Genomic DNA, 24607 nt, shown 5'->3' on the forward strand with positions numbered 1-24607 from the left:
CTCGTAGGCTTAAAGTAACACGAGCGAGACCTCTCACGTACGTATACGTCTAGCTATCTCTTCTTAAAGACACCGGCTATTACTCGTTTTTAAGTAATGACGTACATACGAACGACGAGTGTGTTTGGATTTCATTAGCGAAGAACATCGCTGGAAAAAGAAAAAGCGAATAAATATGCTAATAAATTATTTTCCGCGTGTGTTACTTATTCTCTGGAATTTTTTATTGCTATCTGAGAACACTAACTACCAGGAGTGTTTTTGTGCGATATTGTACGCTTGAAAACCTCTATCATACGCGTACACGAGTAGCCACGTAATGATATAATGATACGGTTCACATACGCAAGCAACGTGTTTAGATTTTCTTTACGCAGTGACGCCACGATGGGGAGAAATACATTCAATTCAAATGGACGCGTGCACGCGTTCCTAATAATTACCTACTAATTGATAAATTAGAATCTCAACACGCACTCGATTCTCCTCGCATCAACGCATTCCGCTTGTTTCAATTTATAATTCATTCAATCTGCCGCAATCCTCTCTGTGTTTAACATTTGCATTATCATAAGTGCTACAAATCGCGAGAATTTAAACAGACATTGTGGATAATTCGATTTGTCCTGTTATTTGATTCCCCCGGCCTTTATTATATTAAGTGACTTAGAACCCATTTCTTTTAAATTTCCTCTTGATTCGAGTGAGTAATTTATTCACGAGAATTATTTTAATCCCTAGCTTTCAAATCAGTGCCAGAACTATTAAATGCATAAAACTGATGCATTTCAGATTTATACTTTCACAATTACCCACTAAAAGTAGCTACTCTGGAACGATTAATGTTGATATTTACTGAGCCAGAAATATGATTATTATATCTATTTATTTTCATCTATACGAATATCATCATATCCATCTAAGTAGCAAGGTAGTTATACCTAACGTTATGATTGGTAATATTAAAGTGAAAAAGTATAATCGACCATAATTTCTTCTCTGATAAATAAACAGAATTCCAGTTACAGGATATTAACCTTTCAAATACTTGCAAATTTACCGATACTTAATAAATCTTATTAAAATTCTTTCCTTGAACACGTCTCCTTACTTTTCCAACACTATAAGATCCTCTGTTCTCCTCTATTATCTTTATGGAGTAATGAAAATCTCCGAAACTGCATAATACTTTTATTCAGTTTAGTTATTAAGTTCCTTGTTTATTTCTCCCAATAGTCCAACAATCCAAACTTTTTCAACCGAGAAAGAATCCAAACACCGGTTCAATTACCGGTTACACCAGTCTGGTTAGCCTATTTACAACTTGGTGGCTCGATAAAAATTCTACAGCGGTCCGGTAGATAATTATTTTTCAGATAAGAGCCGAGGAGAAGAATTTACCGGGCGCCAACGATTCGAGAGCGCCTCGCCGGTTTGTTGCCGCGTGCCAAGAGCCAGGACGACTAATTAAGTACGCCGTAAGTTAATTGAGCCGCGTAGGAGGAGAACCGAAGATACGAGGGAAACGTTAAACTGTGTAAACATCAGACTAATTACTTCGAGACTTTATCGTGCTACACAGGCGCTACGTTAACTTGAGATAGCCCGCAACGATTTCGATGCAACGATATTCTCTGAATTGACATAAATGCGATGATGGAAAATATAAGCAAAAATGGTTTCTGCACAAATGGAATAAAAAAATGATTAACTAAATATCGCACAATTTAAATGTCGCGTAACTGAGAAACATTGATTAATTTGTGAGTCTACGTAACTTAGCAAATATTTTTTTGCGAGATTGCGTTTAGAACATTTTTATTAAACTTCCATCGAGGAGTAAATACTGTGAATTGTTATAAATTTTATTGCTTTTATCGTGATCCTATTTTGAAGTTTGGAAAAGCTTAGAATATAGAAATTTTGTCATTGAGCACGCAGCTTCCAAATTTTTAAAATAAAGGGGTGAGAAATAAAAAAATCGTCGAGACGAAAACGTCACGAGCTGCAGCGGAAATTGAACGAGGACAAGGGAACGTGACGATGACGAGCCGCGATTTAATGAACGCGCCTCATACCCCATTCTTAACCCCGACGCTTCATCTAATCTGTCGATTCTTTCTTTTAGTCGATCGTGCGCATGGATCGTCCCGCTTTTTTCCACAATCAAGACGCGATAAAGATGTCAAACGTCAGTTAACTGGCCACGGGGTCGTGACCGTACTTGCATTGAGAAATTTCAATTCGTGAGCTGGGTTGATCCATTGATCGCGAGAGTCACCATTACGCGCTATCTCCGTTTACGTAATATTTCGTGAACGAATAACGATCCGGAAAACATTAAACTACCGATCGAGGTATCAATTTCACCGAGCAAATTTTAGAAATTCTTGGTCATTTGGAATGAAACTCTTTTACCCCTTTCGCTATACTTTTCAGAATCTTAGACCTGTAACGAAAACTTTGAACGTGTTGAGAATATATTTCAACAATTCCATTGTCATTAATATCATTATTTCAAGACGCAGAAATAAAAAGAAAAGTCAATCGTGTGTCAGAAATTCGAATATCGCTTCCGCGATATTTAACACCCCCCGCCTCCCTCTTTCGAACTTTCAGGGGAAAGAAATTCCCGAAACTTGGGATCCACACCTCCGAACTCTGCAGCGAACTTCTCGAAGCCACAATCCGCGGAACATTCTCGCGGAGAAGCTAACAAAAATCTCTCTCTTCGCTCCGGAAGCGGAGGATCTCCGCAAGATTCGCGGTTGCTTTGCAAGTCTAATTGCCGGCACGATCACGAGCAGCGAAGAGAAACGCGAAGGAAAGTGTGCAAGAGGGAGGGAAATATTCAAGGTGGAGACTTAGCTGGCAGTTCGCGAGGGAACGGCCATAACAGGAGCGCAAAAATGGGGTTGCTGGTGAAAGGGAGATGCAAAGATGGCTGCTGCAAAACGACGTGTCTACGCTTCTTCTTCTCTTTCTTCTTCCCCTTCTTCCTTCCACATTCTCGTCCTCTTCCTCTTTTCTACGTTTTTTTCCCTCCGTCTGGCAGGTCTTCTCGCGTTTTTCCAGCTTCTCCTCCTTCGTTCGTTTCGTCGATAGCGGATTCGAGTCACGCGTCGGCGGTTAGTTCTGATTAGCGACAGGGCGAATGACGTACCACTGGCAGGATCTCGTGTCTCGAATACGGAAGCAGACCGTGTACGCGGCAAGTGGCAAGAACAGGCCAACGTGACCAAGCAACTGGCGCTGCTTTATGGGAATTTATTTAGAGGGATCCACGGTGACTACACGAGCAGCCTCCCCTTTGGCCCTCTATGAGCTGCGGATATCTCCCGGCCACTGCGATGAAAACGCGATGCGCACACGCGATTTCTTATTTCGAATAGCTACCTGGTCCCGCGATTATGTAACTAAGTACTATACAGTGCTTTGAAATTCAGCGAACGAGGATCGTTCGAGATCTCATATAATTTATTGGATCTGAATGATATACTTAAATAGACTAATTATTTTATGCGTAGGTGATTGAACCTAATAAAATTTATGAGAGCACCTTATTTCGCATATTTATATTACTACTGTGTGTAGGTAATATCTAATTACATCTTGTGTGTACATATATATATTTAAAACTGTTTGCGAACGGTATCTCACGCGAATTCTACAGCTCACGCTTTTTCCACTGAATAAAAATCGTGGCGATGATAATCGTCAAAGCGAGGTTATATTAACAGCGAAATTACATCGTGACACGGTCGCTGATTAAACAGTGAGTTTTCCCGTTGTAACGGCCGCCGCTGTAATTAAATTAATTAGTCATTTACGTGTGTTTATCATCGAATATTAAAACATATAGCGCACGGATCTTCCTGTCAGTATGTTCCGATTAAATTGCCCACCCTGCCGATACAAATGATTAAGTTTAACGCGGATATATGATACCATAACTAACAATCAGCGTGCAGCTAGTAAAAGCATCGCCGAACAAATTATTTTATTCTTCATTGAATAATACGAGCCAGCGCGGTTTTCCAAACAGCCGGCAGGATGTATCATCGACCTATTTTCCAATTTACGTACAAAAACCGCGCGGTAGATGGCAGTCAATTTCTGAAAATTTTAGGAGAATGGGCAGGCCAAATAGTAATTTTATGCCCCTTCATTTCCGCAAATAAAAATGAAACGAGAATTTAATGCTTTTTGCGCAGCACATTTTGTCACGGATAGAAATTTCAACACTATAAAGAATTCGGCTTTGTCTCGCAAAAAAGAGGGACAACATTCAAACGACGATACCTTACACCTTCTCAATAATGTAAAAAGTTCTACAAAAATACACATACTGTCAAAATAAACGCCATTTCCTACTTATATCTACTTCCTGAAAGATCTTGTTCCAGCTCTCTCTTTCCACTAATGTCGCATCTTTGTTATTTCCAAACCTTCCATACCCGAAGTCGCCCTCTTAAACTATCCTCGAACATACGAATAACCAAAACATCTCACGCAACACTCGCACACAACATGTTCGGAGTTCAACAAATCGATCCAAACCTCGTGATACGGTATAAGATACACTCACCGAAAGTGCGGCTCGATCGGAGCACGTCTACGAAGGGGTGTCGAGCTGATTCACCGTAATCCGCTAGAAACTCGCGCGAGAGATCCAGCGAAGACAAGAAAGAAAGGAGCGGCTGATAAAGGAAAGAAGGCACACTGCGTCCTCCTAAATCACCAAGAAGATGGCTGGCCGCCTCTGCCGTTCTCCCTTCTTCTTCCATCGAAGCTTTCCTCTTTGCCACCCCCGTCTTCACCCCTCTTTTTCCTTTCTCGTCGGCTCACGAATCCTCGTCGCTTATCGTTCGTACGATCTACGAGGTCTGCACACCTCGGTACGGTACCGTTTTCTTCTTCTTCTTATTCTTCTTATTTTTCTTGTTCGAAAGAGAGGAGCCAAGAGAGACGACCAGACACGCACCAACACACGGTTACACCAGTCGGATAATGTAGTCCTCCGGTTGATTTATGGGTTAATAGTTAACCGGCCGTAAATAATGCTAATCACACTCTTATTATACGTTCTGGCCGTGGCATCGCGGCGAATGTTTTGTCCCTGGCTCCTGCCAAGATTCCAAACCCGCTCTGCCCGCTCCTAGAATCCCTTCTTGACCAGCTGCGTCTGATTGGACGCCGACTCTTCTTTGATTGCCGCATGGAAGTGGAACGGTGGACATCTTATGTAGTGTACCAACGGGATATTGTCGCGATGGTTTCGTCTTTCGTCCTGGTTTCCACAGATGATTGATCGATCCTGTCCCGGAGAATGATGTTCAGGAGCTGAATATACATATGAAATTGATTGGAAGATTGGAAAGGTGATTTAATTTGATGGGATTTTTATTCGACAATGTCAGTGTGTTAGTGCTTTTTGGTAGAACTTAAGTAAAGATTTTGTCGGACATATAGATTTCTTGTTATGTTGTTGTGAAATGGTATTTTTCTTAATTTGTTGTTAGAGTAAATTGTTCGATCATTCATTGTTCGCTAAATATTCGGTAACTTTATACACATATTTTTGTAGACAAGAAATAATCTCTTTGAATATTTTTTATAATACTATTTTAGCGTTAAATTCCTATACACAAACTACCTATCTCTATCACCCTATTATTTCATCTTTCGATATCGAATAATTTCTAAAATAACCTAACTTCCCAAGCATCATTCCCGGCATCACGCCTTCTTTGTTTCGAGAAATTCAATCTTCCTAAAGATTCGCAAACGTGTCGACTATAAGAACAACAAAGCAATTCGAATTACCAAAGAAGCTCCATTACGACACAGAGGATATTGAATGCTCGGGTACAAAAGAAGGCGGCCAGAAATTGCGACTTCCAGGGGTTCGTGGAACGTCCACTCGACCAATACGAGGCTACCGAATAAAATAGGCGATACATTTTATTTCACCGGCCATGTTCTCTGCGAATGGTGTGCTGACTCCGTCTTTTCCGCCTCGAAACCCTCGTTTCTGCGTCAGTAGTACCGTCTACGCGATCACCCTCGAAAAAAGTCTCGAGATCAAGCCGAGGAGGGTGGTTTCAGCTGGAAATACCGGTTGGTCGATTGGAAACGGTTTAGCTACGGGAAATTCGCCATGGATTGGATTGTATTTTGAGGAACAACCACCATCAAAGCTACCTCGAATCTCTTTCTTGGAGATTCCTTTACCAAACAGCTAACGTTCGATAGGATGGATGCTCATGAAATGAAACGAGGCTTGCTAGTAGAAAAATTTTGGAACAACTTTTTATAGACATCTGCTGATTATCACGATAATGAGAAAAGAAACAATTGCAAGAGGTCTTGAAGTTTGAAGGATATTTATATAATTGAAATTCGGTGTAGATTTCTTAAAAATTCCGTTTTAGTTCTGTTGAGAGTTTCAAAAAGTTTGTGCAGCGAAGTAACGTGTGACTCACTTTTTCAGGAAACAATCTGGATTAGTCAATCGTTGTCGGTTGTTTCTCAGTCAAGGCCTTATCAAGACCTTATTAACTTCACAAAAGTAACCAACAAAATGTCGAAATTGATTCATCCTTGAGACTAATTGCTAAAACAATCTTTTAAAGCTTCTGTTTTTCTGTTTCTATCAATTTCGATAGTAAATATTGTTTCGTGAAAGTTTGGCGAGAAATCTATATCGTATTTCTATCACTTTGACTACGCATTATTCAGATATTGATACGAAAAATGCTTGATTTATTCCATTCCATTATCGCAATATTACGAATCACATTTGCTAGACAAGACTCGAGAATATAAAGCACATAGCGTTGGTAACGGCGACAAATTTTGAAAATCTATCAGCCCGTAGTCAGCTTAATTGGCATAATTTAACACTTTGCACAAGTGAAACGGGCAGGTGGTTGAGCAGACAAGACCGGTGTCAGCAAACTCCTTTCCTCCGTACGCATCTCGGGCACAGGATTAAAAAGAGAAAAGAAAGCCGCGCTAAAAGTCGTATCGCTTGGAACAACGTCGTTCCGGCCAACGTCCACGGAGAAGATTGACCACCTTCGATAGTAATGGGGGCTTGATTACAAAGCACGCTCCACTCTGGCCCTGCCCCCTGTTTATATCAATATCTTTCTTCTGCGTGCACACACAGGCCGCGATGCTTCGAAAGCACGTGTGTGCTCGCGGCTGATCGTGATCCTCTGCCGTCCAGGGTGTACACATTGGGTCTGCGTATTCACCGGAAACGGTAAATTTCACCGGACAATGCGAACAGGTATCTAGGAATCATGGTGGCTCGTTTTCTCCACCACGCTGCAATTTTCGTCCGCGTTACATTCGTGACGGCGCGTCGTTCGTTTTATATGGCTGAAATTCTCTCCTGAATTTCCTTCCGAACGAGGCGAGTTCGACGAATTTCGACGCCAACTTCTGACCATCTTCCTTCGATCATTATTTCCACCATCGCCGCGAGAACCTTTTTACTTGGAGATTCGCGCCAAGTTAACGCTTCTTAGGGTGTAATCTCGGCGTTATGATGGCAAGATGATTCACGGTCTTTGTGAGATACTCGAGTTATTGAATCGATGTGGAGATTATTTCTCTTTTGTTGAAACTCGGAGTTCGATGTAAATTCCAGTGAAATTAAACCCATTAATGTTCCAAAGAATTTTTCTACTGCCTCTGGTACGACGTTGCTACGTCTCCAATCACGTTATTAACTTGTAGATCGTCCGACGAACGAACGAGAAACGTTCATCAGTGATTCGAAGGAAATTTTCCATGTTATCCGGCATACGGATCGTCGAGACATTTTTCCAAGATCCCAGCGTGTTATTTTTTGCCCGTTGATTAAGAATGGCCGGTGTATCGATGCTGAAAGTTGCGCGGGTCCGCGCGGACGTTAAGACGCGATCGGGGCCAGATTATAAACGGCTCTGTTCCAAGAACCATAGCCCATATTCGTCCACGAGGGGCACATTAAATTATGTAGAATTTTCAATATGTGCTATAATATCGGTACACGATGCCAAAGGAACGAAGACGAAGCACAATTCCCATCATCGATAAGATGGCCCCTCCCCGCGTACCCGGCAATCGTTTTGTATCGGTCGATCGTGATACCGAGCGGAAGAACGGAGAGAGAGCGTACACCGCGTGGTGAACGGCCTACGCCAATGGCCGATGATGAAGTTATCCAGCGATAATGGCTCCATTACGTTGCACCGTCTCCAATGGGGCCCCGTATACGTAGCAGGTATCCCGTGAAGGACCCCGTACGATTCCATGATCGCCACTCGAGTCGGTGAGACGAGGATGTACCAAGAACGACCGGCGCAAGGTGAACAGAAATGGCAGACAATGAAAGAGGGAGAGGGCCAAGTATCGTCGCACCATATACTTACCATGGCGATTGTTTATGTTGGCTGATGGCCACTTATGTTGCACACACATCGCATTACGAGGCCGTTCTCGACCCTCACGAGCCGTTACTTAGCCCGTGGCCTCGGCGTCGTAGGGTAATGGCGAACACGTTACGGATAAAATGTATACTTAGTCTCTCGGCCTGATGGCACCGATGCCACAGCACCATACAGATTACGCTAACCCTTCCCATTCCTCCTTGCGGATCCTCCTTTTACCCCTTTCTACCTTCTCCCCTTTCCGCATGCCTACTCCTTCGTCTCTTTTCTTCTTTCGTACTTTTTTTTCCCACCGTACACCGGTGAATTCGAGGCGTCTCCGCCATTTTCCACGGATCAGCGATGACGCTTCGTGACGCACCTGCCGGATGAGGGGCGCGAAATCTGTTGCCTCGAGCGATTATCCTATTCAGGACGGTGAAACTTTTCTCGCCTTTTTCAATTCGCTGTGATTCGAATACAAATTTAAGATTGCTTCTGAGTGGAAACAAAGGTGTCTTGTGCGCTACCACAATATCAGTGACGATTAAAATGCGTAAATTATATTACGTCTGAAGAAAGATGACGTTTAACATTGTTGTTTAAGCTTTCCTGTTCCTTTGAACGAGTCTATCATATAAGAAACGAAGAAACAAATCGACAACAAGTTTATTTCTCTATAAAAATATCGCAAAAGAAACGCAAAAAGAGTCGAAAACCGCAAATATACTCTGCTAAACAATTTTCTAATCCACATTCTCCGTAGTCTATTTTCTAAACGGTTTCTATCTGGCTCAGAAACAAAGGCATCGTTCCACGAATAGGAACGATGGAAAACGATGTCTGGTGGTTTTAATCGATCTGCTCGATTATTTTAAATCGTCTCACATAAACAGAAGCCCGACACAAGTTCCTTCGGCAAGTTCCAGCTTGAGCATCAGTTCACCATCGGCATGGCTTCCGTTTTGTTCTTATTGGCAGCGATAGAGGCGGGATTCAATAGTTATTCATTAAACTCGAATTCAGTCGGGCAGGATGCTGGGGTCAGTTCCATGCTGACCTTGCGGCTATATTCAAAGGCCTTATCTCCTGCTGAGGTCCCTCGCTCTTCCCTCCGCGTCTTGTCCTTCCTTTTCTTCCTCTCACCACGCTTTCGATATGCACGCTCGACATACTCACGCCTTGTGAACCAACCGAGCAACGAATCGTCGCGTCGTCTCGTATCTAGCGACCCCTTTTCTTTTTCCGATTCGCCACTTCCTGCTTCGTTATTTCTGTCCGGCGCAGCTTCCTCTTTCGTCGATTCGTGGGAGGCCAACGACCCTCTGTTCTTCGAAAAATAGATCAATCCACTTCGATTCTGAAGTTGATCATTTTCTATTACCTCCGGTGGAATTATGATCACGCGTTGATTTCTATTTGATGGATGTTTTAAATTCTAGAAATCTGATTCACTTCTCTTCTCCTCTCAGTTATTTTATATGTAAATTATTCAGATGTAAAAATAATAATAGACTTCTACAAAGAACTGATTTAATGTAAATTAAATGTCCGTGATTCTGTATTTCCTCACATTGGTATTTAACTAAATATAAAATTAATTTTATCTCAAGTGAAATATCGAAGCGAAGTGTATTAATATAGCGGCAGACAATTTATTACACTATCGAAAGTTCAATGAAACCTAATCACACTCTCATTTACTACCCCAACGATATCAAATAATTAACGATACTTCCCTACTGTAATATATTAATAACGAAGAACGAAAGGAACATACAAATGCGTAAAGGAAAATGATCGAAGATCGACGATTAATTCGAACACGGTTCGTAACGTTATGAGAAAACGCAAGCTGCAGTGGGTGGTTCCCAAATCATTTAGCCATCTTGCAAACCGGCCGCGTCGAATCACTGGCACACACGATTAAATACACCTCGTTTCTACGTCATGGGAACAGACTGCCACGGCACATCGACTCGCCCTGGTTCTAATGACCGTAAAAATCGTTTCAAAAAACGGTGTCCCTGATCAGCCACGGGTAATTATATAAATGCATATTTAGAAGCACGCCCCCTGACAGCTTATTTAACACGACAGAACACCGTGCCATGAGAAAACTTGGCTCGCTTTAAAAATTCTCTGCAACTTTTCTCCTCTCTTGCATAAACACAGGATAAGAAAATATTTGTACGCTGTTGCATTTATTTTAGCTTTTATGTGTTTTATATCTGAAGCAGAAGAAGGAGCCGAGTATTTCAGCCAAAAATGGAATAGAATAATAGAAAATACCGAATAGAAGGATAGTAGGTAATACATAAATAGTACATAAATTTCGTTCAAAAAGGCACTTAATACATAATTAATTCATTCAAGAATATTGAATCTCAGGAATAAAATACAAAACTTAATTATCTCATTAGGTACGTTTTAAGATCCAGATCATTCTCAATTTCCTTAACATTTCAGAAATTCTCTGCTACTCTCGTCAACTCTATTCAACACAGAACCCAACAACGTTGACTCTCTACCATTACCCGCTTTCGAAACCAAAAGCCACCGAGTCCATAAACCTCGAACGAGCCATGGTAGAGGCAAGATTTTCGCACAGTCAGGTTGTGCAAAGGGAGCATCGAGTGGACCTTGGGGACCACGGGAGCAGGCAACGAGGAGGCAGTGCACCGATCAGATAGACCGACCGTTGCAACACCAAGAAGATCTTACTCTTTCTCTGTCTCTCTCTTTCTCTCTCTCTCTCTCTCTCTCTCTCTCTCTCTCTCTATCTTCCTCTGTTTGAAAAGAGCAACAAATCCAGTGGCTTTATCGTCCATCGCCGGTGGTAATCCTATAGGTGCTTAGCGTGAAATCCCATAATCGATAGTTTGCTTAACCCGGAGCCGCGTGGCGCCACGTGGCGAGCCTCCATTAGACCATCCTAAAGTATACAGGACAAAACGGCACCGCGCGCCGCGAACCTCGTGCCAACCATCGTAACACCGTATCTCTATGTTAATATGGGAATGCAGGCCGACTCCGGGCCCATAGGGGAATTCGACACGCCTCGTGCGACGCATCTGGCTGACGTTTCACTCCCTTCCCACCGCTCGATTCCGATTTTCGTGCCTCCTATCGCAGGTACAAGGGAAAAGATCCTGCTCGCGGGCTGATACCAGTCGGTGCAATTATCGAAATTAGATGGGATCGTACGTTATCTCGCCGGTATTTGCGAACCCGTGCGATTTATCGAAATAGAGGGTTGGAACGGGAATATCGTAACGCTGAACGGGATCGGGGATACGGTATGGGGTTGCTGTTTCAACTGGACTGACGGGGTTGGTCATCCACTGGATTCCAACGTTATTGAATCGAGTCTGGGTTTGAAGCTTCGGGTTGGTGGTTTGAGTTTGATTCTATCGATTTTGAGTGAGCTCAATTGCCTTGAATATTGCAAGTTTCAATAATTTCACTGAACATCTGATCTGGTGTGCAGAATGTAAATGTAATAGGTTCAAAGCTTTGAAACGACGAAGAACCAAGTTTGACGTTGTTGATCTGTGTTCGACACCGCTCCGATCGACGACTAATTAACTTGGAAATAGCCAATTGACAACAATTTAAACAAGAGACTTGCTACGTAAGTACAACATTTTCATTAATGGTTTCTTTGGAACGCTGAGTATTTCATTCTGTAATAATATGACCACTTCGGAGTTAATCGGACCGTCTCAAAAGTCTATTACACACGAATACGACATATCACGCAATAGTTAGCGATATCTTAATTATGGAATCATATTTACTCCGTCATTCAACTTGTTACACAATTGGTACATTCACTCTGCGCCATTCATAAATTCAACTCGGCTAATCTCGTCGCTGTCTAACGAGAGGGTCTTAACACTTTGAAAAATATGAGACAAACGAATCACGAGATAATATGTTACATTCGTTACCAAATTATCAACGGCCAGATTACATTGTAGATCATAATAACTCAATGAAAGGCCGACTGAAATCAGAAATGCAGCGCCAGCGATGAATAACTGGGACGATGATCACGGACTATTCCACATTCATTGGAGATTCCGTTGATACATCAGTTTTCTCGACCTTACCTTAAAACTGTCCGATGATTATCGTTGTTTTCGAGTATGAAAATTCATGTGTTTTCTAGCTGATCGTGATCCACGATCGTGGAAAGCCTGTCCCACGTCCAGTCGACCATTAACCATCTTCGAGGTCGACCTCACTTCCTTTGATAGCGGCGTCTTAAAGTCTGCCACGGTCGAGCCAGCTGCGACCACCTTCTCCTCCTCTTCCTCGGTTTCCTTTCGTTTCTTCGATCGTTTACCCCTCGTTCCGCTCCGTATGGGATATTAATTATGCCGCCTGATAATCACGCTGGAGCAACGAATCCGTTAATTGGCCAGCAGATACGTTTCCCTAGCTTGGCTGACGTCTAAACGGAACGAGAGCTGCTGATAAAACGGAAATAGCATCCGTAAATCTTCTATCAAGACGGGCCATTGATTCCTCGGCGCGTTCAATGGGTCATCGTCTCTCGTTCATTCAATGGTTTCGGTGATTCAGATTCCATTCAATTCCCAGTTTCAATCGCGTAACGTGATGTACAATCTCCAATGTAAATTTTTGGCGGTATATCGATAGTCGGATTCCTTTTTCATAGAATATTTTTAGGCTTCCGATGTTTCAGGGGAAACATTCGAAGGCTTTTAATTTTCTATACGATGGAAATTCTGTGATTCGATTAACACGTGTGCTGCGCATAGCGTCCGCTTGGAGTCAGGATGCAAATTAAAAATTATAGAATTTTGAGGAAACTTTTCATGATAATTGACACAAAAAAATTCAATCTATATTCAAATATTATATGAAATTGTTATGACAAAAATACCAGCTAAGTAAATAATTCCATTCAGAGCTGCTCTACTAACGATAAAAATATCGAAATTGGAATTGGGAAAGTTTCGAGAACCATATAGTACAATCATAACATCAATATTGAAACGGATCAATACCCACAGATTATATTACAAAATTCTCCAAATCGACTAATACCAAAAATGATTCCAAAATCCTATACGACAGAAAATCTTATTTCGGCAAACGCGAGTAGAAAATCGGATCGGTTGAAACGTTGGGAAAGCAGTCGCGATTAACTGCAATTATACGTGGACAAACGGGCAGCGATAATTCCAATCTAATTGCATCCGCGAGTCGGGCGACAGATGCAAATTGGGCTTAAGTCGACGAGGTGGTGCATGGGGGTGGCTGTACACCGGAAGAGGAAGCTGCGTTTTCAGTAAGATGAACGACATCCATTCGCGGCTCATTCATTCTCGTAATTAGCGCTCGTCCCCGGCGCGCATTCGCGCCACGTAAATACAACGCACGTGGGAGCTATACAACCCCTTTGCCGGTAATTTATTCGCGCTTGCTACCTTCGCCTTATTATTGTATTAAGCCCGGTAGTCGTGGCCGGCGTACAGTTAATTACAGAAGCTGTTAACTCGAAGAAAATCGGGACGGTGAACACGCGTATCACAACTAGTCGCTATGCCACGGAAGATGCTTGATAGTCTTCGTCCACAAAGTTTCAAAGTCATCGCTTAAGATGTGGAAAGTTGATGGAACCGAAGCGGAGAGAAGATAAAAAAAGAGAAGGAAAGGAAAGGGCGGATGTTCTGCTAGATATTCTGTGTTTACAGGAGCTGCTTCTTAGATGGACTATGCATGAGTTGCATGTGTTTAAGTTCAGATAAATATTGCATGGAAAAAAGATCACGTTCTCCAAGGATTTTTTTCAGTTGTAAATATGCATCGACGGTCTTGGAAAAGCGGAACCTTCTTTTTGGTTCGAGTTGAGTTACATAGAGAGGAAAATTGCTGGTTTCTTGATTGAACACGTATCAACATTCATAAACGTCTTGTTAGTATTCCGAATAAAAAGGATGCACTTCAAATTTGAATAAGATTAAAATATACTGAAGATTAAGTATTTTTTCTTGAACTTTGAGTTATCTCTCTAACGAGAAAAGTTTAATCTTCTTACAAATTTTTTGATAAATCGAAGTTTATGATTGAGAAGAAAACTGAAAGAGACGTAACATATAGCACAAATATTTTCAGTTCCTAACCGGATAACAATGAAAGAATTAACTATACTGTTAAGTAGTTGATACTACTTCTGCGAACGTTACATACTACATTCCCTTAATAAAAAAAAAAAACCACTTCAAATTACACGTACCTAGACAGCACGAATTCATCGTAGCAGTAATTTACTCTCAGAAGACCGCGCAAAAAAATTGCACGTTTGCGCAGCATTTCGGTGAAATGTGTCCTCTTTTCCGTGCGCAAAAAGGCCACTTTTCGTAGGACAAGCAAAAAGAGAATTTAATTCCAGCGATTTCGAGACTTGACCAAGGGTTTCGGGGTTGCGGAGGCTCGAAAATCAGGGTTGTTCGGCATTCTGGCAGTGATTTAAAATGACAACCGCTCCAGGCCAGCGCAGGGGTTATCCCAAGAGTGCAGTGTCTCACAGCCGACTGCCTCCGGCAGACGACGGTTCATGCGTCGCGATTAAAAAACTTCTGCCCCGGGCGTTTCAGAATCTCGCGAATTTATTAGTTCCGAACTAACCTCGGCTTCTTTGTCTCCTTCGATTTACTTTTCCATTCTTGAGTAGTTAAAATTTCTATTGCAAAAATTCTATTTATCTTAAGACGATTGTATTTATTGAATAATTCTTGTCTGTTTTGATGAATTTGATTAAAATGGAAATTTAATAGGATTGCTATAGTGATTAATTTACATTTAATACGAGTAGTGTGATTCTCTCGGTGGAATTTTCTAATCGATTGAAAGAATAATAGCATCTTCGATAAAATGGTAATTACGTATGTTAAATCATCCTCTTTTGAAATACCATTATAGAAATGGTAATAGAAAAATAATAAACATATAATAAAAGAATTATTAAGGAAGATATCACAATTCTTAGAAGAATTACAAGGCCTTGAAACTTTCAATCAATCAAATTGTCAAGCTGAACACGTTAAAATAATCGACTTTCATCGGTGCCGATAAAGAAAAATAATGTCGTTGGCCAAGAGAAACGGGTGTTTTTCGAGGAAATTACTTTGGGAACGAATAAACTAGCCCGATCAGAAACAAATTGAAACGGTCCACGAATTTCCCTGAGAATATTGGTTTAACGTCCACTCGAGGCAGTGCAAAGCCTCGCGAATTTATTAGCTCTGGGATTGCTGGGACCTGCGCGTTTCCTCTTCTACCGAGCCACCGTTCAACCACTAATGGATGTCCAGGTTGTATCTTGCCGCCACGATTCTTGAATGAGCTTGTAATGCAGCAGCGAGCCTTTGTCCCGCTCGCGTGGGAGGGCAATTTGTTTGGCAGAAATGGAACGTTCGCGAGGCTGCGTTTATTCGCCGGCTTTCTGCCGGGAAATTACATATATTCCAGATAAGCGACGGAGTGAATAATAAACGGGGAAAATGAGAAATTCGCTAACGTAATTATATTTGCTTTTGTACAAGGGAACCCACAAATTGCCTGCGCCATTCTCTTCTTCTTTGTACTAAAAAATTGATAACTTTAAAGCGGACGCAGAGAATCGAGTTGATGGTATACTTGTAGGATGTAAGATTTATCGTTGAGACATTCTCCCATCTTTTTATTTACCTTTTTATGTCTGCTCGGCTGTGTATATTCAAACATTTTGTCAAGAGGCGAAAAGTTTTAGCGCGAAATGAAATTGGATAAACATTTTGAACTTCGTTCTCGTCAATCAATTTCTTATCCTTGGATCTATTTGTAATGAAGCTAGTAATACCTAGCATGAAACAAGACGAGGAAATCAACTAAACATTACTCGTACATTACTTTCGACAAAGGTATGACTTGCAGTTAACTTACTCTTCATTATCTTCATTTCTCTTCGCCTCTTTTGGAGTACCTAATCTCGTTGATTTGCCGTACCCCCCCCCCCCCCCACCTCCGCAGAGACGAAATGTCCCATTATAATAGAACAAAACGATGATACTAATTGCTAAAAACCACATCAGCATCTTACATTTAATTTTTGGCACAACTCGCTTCTTAAATTAAAATATATTTCATCGTTTCCCCGTTTCCTTTTTACTTTTCCGTTAACCACCTTTCCTGGCAGAATTACATGTCGCTTTTCTCCCAGTGGAGCAAGCATTTCATTAAAATAGAATAAAACAGCGAAACTGATTACTCCACGAGCAATCGTTTAACCGATCCACCGTTCCGGAAGGGGTAGACGGACGCGGATGATCGATGATCCAGCACAAGCAAACTAAATCGAACTAAACTAGTAATGATTTTTCAGGGGCGTCGTTAGAGCTTCTCGTCGAGTTTCCGATAGGAGCGTCAAACTTTTATTAAAAAACAGAAAGGATCCGGCCCGTAAATCCATTTGGCTTGGCCCCGCTCCTCCTCGAGATCGTAACTTAATGACTGATGATCCTAACTGTTCCTGCCCATAGCCCGATCGCCCGGGCGATTTCCATCTTTTGCGCGAATTCATTTCCCTATTATTTCAGAACGTCAACCAGGAGATATATGAATTGTTTGATATCACCGGGATGCCTGTGCTAACAGCTCGACGCCCATTCGACGGATAAATTGTCCTAAATATCCAACGTAACCCCGGCGTTGGGTGGCAGGGTGCACGGATCGGGCGTCGTGGGCGTGTCGGTCGCGTGCCAAGCATCTATCATCCCTTTAAAGGGCCTCCAAGATGCCGAACAGACTGAAAGGCCGAGGCCGCTAAACGCTGTCAAAACGTTGACGAAGTCACGTGCCCGTGGATGAAGGAAAGGCTCCCAGGTTTGAATCGACTATTTCTCGCTTCGTCCCTCCTCGACGTTCCTCCCTTTTAAACGTTACGACAATTTTGCCTGATCGATCGACCTGGCGATATTTTTGGGGGGATTGCGGAGGAAGAACGCGACGATAAGGTGAAAAGATAATTCGTTTGGTTTGCAATCACTTTGTAAATTTCTGGATAAATGATTATCGTGGATATGTTATTTGAAAATTTGATTATTTTCTGTAATCTTCATGTACAGTGTACCGAGCAATAATTACACTTACAGTTAGCATTGCAAACGAAAAAACTAAGCGAATAGTATAATTTTATAAAAATCCGGAGGAAATGAAGTTCGATAATTAAAGTTAATTGTTTTACGTTCAGAGCGTGAATTACGCGAGACCTAATGAATGCAAATGATGGAAATAGCAGTGCAACGGATTTGAGATAAATGGTAGCGCGAATTAAATGCAGAAGGCAAGATTAGAAGCGAGGTCAGAAGATATTGTGCAAGATGGAAAATGATTAATGGGATGTCTGCTGTATTAACTGGGTTAGTTTTATGCGAATATCTGTTAATCTACTTCAGATTGCTAATTACAGCATTATAAACCAAACCTACATTAATTAGAAACAGCATGATTCAAAGCTAAATGCCACTTCGACCAAAAGGGTGAATTTTCTGTATAATTTAAGGTACAGACGTCGTGCGACAATTTCGCAGAATCCGCAGAATTCTGGCCCCTAGTGTTCTACGATATTCTCCTAAACTTAGAAAATTATCATAAAGATTCGAAATTTGTACAAAACTTTCGTATTCTAATTATTCTACTAAAACTTCTATGAAATTCACCTGTATCGAATCCCTTCCTTTCGAAAACCTAACGAATCTTTAATCTTTTACAGAAACGAGTAGTTCATCAGCAGATAAAAAGTTCCATTCCGTTAACAATTATTTTGCAAAAAAAAAGTGAATATATCAGCAGTGTTTTTTAGGATATTTAATCCCATGTAACATGACATAACACAAAAGTTACATCTAATATATATATATACATGTTCCTGTCACTGTATGTACTATTACTTATAACTTACTAATACAGCATTATTACAATAATTATTAGTTGTCAAGTTGCAAGATACAAAATTAACGACAGTCTATCCCTTTCCTGCCTATCTTTATTTAAACAATATACCATAATAAAAATATTCAATCGTCTAACAAAAATCTTAAATCCACTTATTACAACAATTTTCACGCACAAGACAAGTTAAAATATCGTTCAATCACATTTTATTCTCCCTGCGGCAGTCTAAACAATTTGTACGAGCGAACTTAGCTCCGAGAGGAAATTTAGCTTAGTTAGGATGAAGAGGTTTCCACGGCAATAATAACCAGGAGAGGTTCGACTTGGCGTTAACTCAGCCGAGGGTGGCCGACGGTGTTTGCGGTCGTAAGTAGGGGTGGGTTCTATGATTCTGGGGTGTACAAAGAGACCTGTAGAGGGGTGTACTGGCGGCAACAACGAAATGGTGGCTGCAGATACATCCACGCCACGGGATGATTTTAACTCCCTACCCCTGTTGAGAGAGCGCTAACTCGACGGGTTTCGCCCCTCCGACAAGAATTATATTTGGATTACAAGCATTATCGCCCCGGAATGAACTTGACTTTTATGGCAGCGGAATTGCCGAGGGTTTTCGCTTATTCATCCCCACGCCGCACGTTCACGACCACCAGACATCCAGCAACCAAGAAATTAGGCCACCCCTGCAATCGCTTATCATCCTTACGATACCGATTTTTCGTTGTTTCTAATTACAATAGTTTTCAGCTAATAAGCTTAGTTGGAATCGGTGAGAACATTAGCGAGATTGGAAATTTGATTGCTGCTTGTCGAGTTGATGAAGAAGAATGTGTGAAGATTTAGGTGTGAAAATACACGGGATTTCTTATACACTAAATGCATCATCATTTTAAGAACACCCACACACAATGTTTTAACCGTCTACGCTACATGTAGGAAAGAGAGAGGAGGACACGCCACAATATTTACCATCGGGTCTGTGCTGAGGAGTATTTGAAATTGTAATCCTTGCAAATTCCTGATTAATCTTAGCAATTTCTGGTGGCACTAACGTGTTGTTAAATGCAAGTCAAACGTTAGTGTTCGATGATCCTCCACGTTGATGTTACGCGCTTATCGACCCTCTACGTAAAGTTTACGAATTTGACATTTCTTTACCAAAATTTACGTACATTTACGTGGACAGCAAAGTATTAATCTTTAACTAAAAAATTATACAGTTGCCATTAAACTTTCTCCAATAAACCATGACTCTACGAATCCACTTGTACCTTTCCCAAGCAATCCAAACACCTATCCCATGTCTATAGATCTTGGCCCATGAACCAAACCGTGCCTAAATGATGTATCGTAAGCACGGTAATTAATTCAATCCGGTGTCAACGCGAGGAGGCATCGAATCATAATTCAGTCTCCGAGGTCATTCGAATCGCAATATATTCGCGGACGTCGGTGTATAATGCCAAAGGCCACTCCTAAGAATGCATACTGCACCGGTGTCTACGCCACTGGCGGACGTCTGGCGGCGTGGCTGACAGCCAAATAAAGGACAAATAAATTAAGTTAATGCGTTCCAACGCTCGACCAGTGCGATCTCCCTCCAAGCGAAGAGTATTAACGCCTTCCTGGCCCTCTGGATCCTCGGTCTATTGTTCGATGGAATTTGTAATTTAGATTGATACGGCGAGCCGTTCCTTCGTTGCCCGCCTATAGTCGGCACGTTTGCCGCGGAAAACTTTCGAGAAATCATTTGTTTGCCCGTCAATGGTCCGGGAATTTACAGCTGGACGATGATGGGGTGGTAAGCCACTGGCCTTACGCCACTGCTTTATCGTCAGCGATGGTGGAACAGCTTGATGACAAGAAAATGTCCGATTCTTTCAAAATTAATGAAATTTCTTTCATTTCTGTCTTTTTGTCTTCTTATGAGTAGGTTTGAAATTGTTTCGGAATGTTTCAAGTCCGTATAGGATATGATTTGAAATTGAACAAATATGTATTCCTAGTCAGTAGATGTATTTTTTATGTTTCGTTTGTGATCAATTCTCTCTTTACTGTGTAAGTAGTTCAGAAATATTTTAGTAGGCAGAAGATGGGAAGATGATTTAAAATACAAAATTCTTGTGCCTTTCTATTTTTTGATTCATGGGTTTAATCCCCTTGGAACGAACCTTTCTCTTCCATCCTCCACTACTTCATTTCATTTTTCTTTCGTTTTAGTTTTTTTATTTAAAAGATAATTTTCATTATACAAATATATATCTCGTTTACGTTGATTTTTACATTTCGTGGGAAGATCTGCTCTACATATTCCCTATGATGCTTCGAAAGCGCCATAGATCAACGTTGAGTGATATTCAGAGCGCAAGTTTGAATTATGACCGTAATTATTCGCGAATAAGCTCGCGGAGAATGTTCGCATGCTTGGAAATAGTAAGGTTTCCAGGATCTTTATGAAACCGAGAACGGACGTTCTCGAATTCGAAGTCTGTATTACGTTTAATTACGCCACAGAGGTAAGTACTTCTTACGAAACTACAAATATTTATACGATCTCTAGTTTGCTTAGAAATCACCACGCGAAATTGCAGTCAAAAGCAGATAAAATTTGTAACTTTTTCTCATACGATTTCTAAAAACATCTTCAACCAGACATTGACTATTATAATTACCTAAAAAGGATATTTCAATGCAATTGCAAGAAAAATATCTCAATGTAATTGCAACTATAAACTAGAATATTTCACCTCGTTGTTATTATTATAGAGTCCTGTCTATTTAGGCGTGGGCTTCTTTTTAGCTAGAACTCGATTCCGTGCGAGCAACTTCTAACTGCGGATAAGTAATGATCCAATCAGCTTCAGAAATTATCTTTACTGCCAGCGCACGTGGAATAAAGTAAGACTTTTAGTGCTTGTTCTTGCTACCTGCTCGTTCCTTGTCACATTTACCACACAACGATTGCTGTACAGTGTACACCATCCTGCTGGTAAACAGGATAATATTCTTTCGACGGTGTCGTTGAAATATAATCGCGAACATCCCAGTTGATTTACATTCTCAATGGCGTATTAACGTCTTAAAACCTCTGGTCTGGTTAGAAAACCGTCACGCTCGCGTGTAACCACTTAAATGATTACGTTTTGCCATTATTTCAGAACAACGTCGTTACATCCTAGTACCTGCATCGCTTCCATTAGGTTCTACTTTGCAGATTAGTTTCCATTTTACGGTTGTTTTATTCGACTGTGTGAAAAAAAAGGAAAAAGTAATATTTGTACATGATTCTCTTAATTTCAGGCTTCAAGTACCAATTAGATATTGTAGTTAACTTTGAAGTAATTTTTCCAGATCAGGATCGGAGATGTAAGGTGGTTTTAGGAATTTAAAAACGCGAATGCCTATGAGTAATTATTACTTGCATCCATTACCACATGATAATTTCATGCTCTCACGAAATGATCTCTTTTGTTTCCATTTAAGATCTGCTATATGGTTATGTTAAGTTTCTTATAAGGATAGACCTTGTTGAATTTATTAGAATTAAATACAGTCATTAAATACCTGCGAAATGGTTAGCACGTCCAAAACTATTAAACTTTTTATGCTTTAGAGATGCTTCATTCTTTCTACAAATATTTGACATCGAAAGTGTAAGATTCTCTGTGAATTTAAAATTACGAATGTAATTATCTGTAATACCTACTGTATGTGTATGAGAATTTTGTATCTTACTTTTCTATCTTATCCCTCCTTTCCCCCTCTCTAACCGTATTTTCAGTAAACTGTTTCTTTTTCATTTAAGCTTTAGCGTTTCAGGATTATAGATACAGCTGACCACAGTAATCTCTGAGATTATTTATAAGGTACTATTCTTAACGAACGATTAGCAGAGTCGACACGAACGATCGAATAAAACAATTAATTTCCTCCTAGAGCGAGAAAGTCTTACGTGCGCACAAATTGACTGACAGTCGAGTTACCCGAAGGTGTAATTACACGGAATCCTCGCAATTAACCGCGGTATAACGAACGTGTTATTAACATCGACCGTGGAAAAAATTGTATGAGCATTATTTCGTGCCAAGGCCAACCCTAGCCTCCAAAGTTCACCTTAACAATTCCGTTCGACGTTCTGTTAACTAATGATAAGCCGCCGGTTTATTAATTACGTCGATGCTCAAACTTGTTGAACCGTCCGCGAATTGTATATTTTCTATGGGTGTAAGTGAGTTCTATGTACCTGATTCATCGATTCGTATATCCTTAACGTTTACACTTACCTCGATGAAGTAGCTCATACACCACTCTGTTTAGAGTAAAAATTGAAAAACCTGATTTGCAAAGTTATTTAGCACTTCTACTACTGAAACACAAACCTATAATACATTACTACTACTAATACTACTACTACTAGTAGTACTACGACTTTGACAGAATACAATTTTACCCTCATTTTAAAATTACAGATAATTTGTGCATTAAGTTGTAAATTTCAGAAAAATTCATACATTGTTACCATGAATTAACCAAAGTGTCCTGATACTTATGAACGGTAGTGTATTATTCACACTAAACGACTAACCGTCGCGCCGCGTCGATTCGTCGATGTCGATGGTATTAACTGCTTTACCATAAACCTATCATTTTAGAGTGTTTCAAGCGTTTTTCATGCCAGTCAAATTTCGAAGACGCGTCGATTAAACGATGCTGGCTGACGTGCGCCGTACAATGTATTAAGTTAATAAGCACCTCCACCAAAAAGATTCTCCGCTTGGAAATTCGATGCTTTATGCCTTCTGTGTAGTTTTAGAAGTGTCTTAAACGGTATAGAAAAAAACGATGATTGGCGGATAGACAGCAATGACTGAATAATTAGTACGTGCTGGATGATAGAGTCGTAGCCTGTTGTACGGTGAATATCGAGCTTAAGGCATGCTCGCAAACACGCGAAATAAGTGGAACATCTATTTTTGCCGGGCTCGAGCAGTTGTTTTTTAAACATTCAAACCGGCTATACACGTTTCCCGCGGTACAAATTACCGCCGACTGCCCGCAGCAAATTAGAGTTTCTATAAATCATTCTTCTAATTATACTTCTATAAATTACGCTCATTAATTATTGTTGGTTTATTCCCGCAAGTGTGTTTTATAGTGGCGAAGACACTTTTTTTTTCTCGCTCAGCTGCCAGCTTCTCTCTCTCTTCTCTCTCTCTCCCTCTCTCTCTTCTCTCTCTCTCTCTCTCTCTTCTCCCGTTGCGAGCCAGTCTATTAATCAGCTATTTGATTCCAGCGACAGGTGAGCATTACTTATTTAATAGAAGCATTAGTGAATGGAATCCAGCGACTACGCACGAGAATGAACGACGATTAGAATTACCTACTTTTCGCTAATAACGCAAAAAGCAATCCAGGCTTCGGGCAACGAGTTTCAAGATTCATCGATAATAAACAGATCTATTGAAATATATAACTATTTGAAGCATTTTCTAATTCTATAAACGATACGTAAGGTACTCTTTTGTTATTTTTGCGATATCCACGATCCGTAAGAATCTTAATTAATTTTTTTTCAAGGAAAAGAAGAAAACTGCAGATAAAGAAATATAGCGATTATTAAATTAACAACAGAAGCGCCCGCGGAGAAAGGAAACAATAAAAAACGAAAAGGAATTAACCAAAAACACTCACGTCATAAATTTCCTGTAGAACGTCCGCTTGGAACGAAGATCTGCGTGCAACCAAGCCTTCTAACACCTGCATCCCGACAAAAACGAAGCGGTGGATGGCTGTCCAAAGTGAAACCACGGCGAGAAACACGCGTGGAACGTCGTGACACGTTTGAAGCGGCCTCGCGGGCCCCGGGACAAAGTGGACGTAAGGGAGAACGATGGTTTGCGGTTTCCTCGCGAAATTTATGATGATTAAACGGGCGGCCCAGGCCAGGGATGCGCGACGACTTCATTCGACCGGGCCGCGTCGCCTTCGTTCGCTCGTTGCGGCCTCCGCAGACAAATTGGATTACGATTTTACGCTTGCTCGCGATGACGTGAAAGACCGCAATGATTATTGAGACGGAACGCTGACGCCGTGGTTGATGAAACAGGCGTCCAGAGGAAACAGGTACAATCCATTTGTCGAGAAGAAGCCGAAGAAACGAGCAGCTTGTTGATCGGGCCCCTGTTCGCCGTAGAAATCCGCTTCGAGTTTCTGTA

At 41.0% G+C, this 24607-nt stretch overlaps 1 protein-coding gene across 2 annotated transcripts in view; it reads right to left on the bottom strand.

Annotated features, from left to right (window-relative positions):
* The window catches only part of LOC126923635 (protein zerknuellt 1-like), a 103782-nt gene that overhangs the window by 50998 nt on the left and 28177 nt on the right, over positions 1–24607 (bottom strand). The window contains exons 2-3 of one of the 2 annotated variants that reach the window (XM_050737306.1): positions 24084–24602; positions 4589–5343 (exon numbers count right to left, since the gene is read on the bottom strand). The gene's annotated coding sequence lies outside the window, so the exon portion shown is untranslated. The remainder of the gene's footprint in view (positions 1–4588; positions 5344–24083; positions 24603–24607) is intronic. The other variant, XM_050737307.1, reaches the window with a different exon arrangement.

Source organism: Bombus affinis, chromosome 13 (genome assembly GCF_024516045.1).
Source record: "Bombus affinis isolate iyBomAffi1 chromosome 13, iyBomAffi1.2, whole genome shotgun sequence".
In the NCBI taxonomy this organism is placed as follows: Eukaryota; Metazoa; Arthropoda; class Insecta; order Hymenoptera; family Apidae; genus Bombus; species Bombus affinis.